We start from the raw sequence: 1,917 nt of genomic DNA, 5'->3' as shown, positions 1-1,917 counted from the left end.
AAGTGTGACTTGTAATTTCAAAGTGTTTCTTGGCAATTTCAATGGCAAAAATCAGAAAGAAGGTAAGTATTTAACTATTTTTCGCGATTTAGTTATAGGGTTAAGGTTTTGTTGGTTCGTTTTATCGTTTTCGATTTTGGTTTAGGGTTTAGAGTGTTTAGAGTGTTTTGATCATTTTATTTTTTAATATATTTTACGTAATATAACTTAGAAATAGCCATATGTTAGAGTGTGTTATGTTGTTTTGCTAGAAAACTACTTCGCAGTTATGAGTGTGCTTCGCGGTTGTCACAAACTGTGAAGCAAAATCATCGCAGATTGCTTCAACCGCGAAGTAGTGTTTCCCTTCACGGTTGAGTGTAGTGTTTCCCTTCGCGGTTGAGTGCAACTGCGAAGCTATTGAGTGAACTGCGAAGTCACAGTTTTACTTTTACTCATGCTTTGCAGTTTCACTCAATCGCGAAGGGAAATGCACATAATTTACTTCGTACTGCGAAGTGATTTTCTTTAGTTGTTTCCCTAAAATTAGCTCAATTTTTTTGAAAGTTGATGATTCTAAGAAGGATTCAAAGAAGATGAAGAGAGTAGCAGCTGATGATAGTGTGAAAGACATCAAATTCAAATATCCTTTTAGCTTTAATACAAAGGCATCAATAATAATGAGGGCTGATTGAGATGTGATGAGGAAAGTAAAGAGCAAATGGTGATGTTTAGGAAGCTTTTTTTTGCGCTTTTGGCTGATATGGAGGTGTGTATGTTATCCACTCATTTATGTGTGCTTACTAGAGAGATTACTCCACCAAATCCAAAACATAGAGAGATGTAGTTCAACATCAAAGGAGTTGAACTCAAATTCAGTGATTTTGAGTTCGGACATACCATCGGGTTGAGATTTGGTGATCCGACACCAATTTTGTTGAGAATGTATTCTATCTTTTTTATTTAGCTAAACCTAATGCGATTAGGAGATAAATTAACAAAATAAAAACCTATAAATACCTAATGTACATTTTGGCCAAAGTAAGAAAAAATACTGGCCGAATTCTTTTGTTCTCCAACCCTAATTTTCTCTCTCAATTACTTAACTGAAAATCGAATGGTTTGTGTTCAATTTTGTTTTTCGTTCGACATTCATGTGGAATTCATTAGAGACAATCTATTATTGGTTGCTAATCAAAGTTGATCAAGCTTGTTCGTTGTGCGTTCAAGCTTCCGTGGTACACTACATCAATTGTAGATCGCTTCAAAGAGGTAAATCGTTTATGCTTTTTGAACCATTTTAATACTATTGCCGAATAACATCGTAATAAGTTCATTGGGTTAATGAAATAGTTACATGATTTTAAATATTCGGCCGTGTAACCTGTTGAACCGTATAAGTTTAGTGAATATGAATGAAGTGAGTATATTAGAGGATGTCTTACTATATTTATACTGTGATCGAAAATGGAGAAGCAGTTATAAATCTTATAGGGTGATGTGCTACGTGTCACCTGTTAATAGGTGAACATGTGCCCACAGATTAGGGTTCGGTATCCCTCACGTCTACTTGGTCCGTGATTGGCGGGATTGGACATGATTGCTCTAACAAATTAATCTTTGACGGGTCGATAGAGATCTCCCAAGATAAGACTGTGAGACTGGGTCGTATCCGGAACTAGTTCTCTATGATGATCCCATGTAAGCTCTGACCCAAGATGGTGATTCGGGCTTCATAAATACCATGTAAGTTTGTTTATATTCATTTGATATCGCAACGTTTTCTAGATGGTTGCTAAATCCGTTATCTTCTTATAGTAATCTGCTAATAACTATAGCGCCAAATTTGTACATTATTCCTTTATTACGTGGCTAGATTGAAATAATAACAAACATAAGGGTAAAAAATGCAAATCTACATAACTACATTTCGAGACT

This window comes from Euphorbia lathyris, chromosome 8 (genome assembly GCF_963576675.1).
Source record: "Euphorbia lathyris chromosome 8, ddEupLath1.1, whole genome shotgun sequence".
NCBI classification, from domain to species: domain Eukaryota; kingdom Viridiplantae; phylum Streptophyta; class Magnoliopsida; order Malpighiales; family Euphorbiaceae; genus Euphorbia; species Euphorbia lathyris.
Note: the sequence above shows the minus strand (reverse complement) of the source record.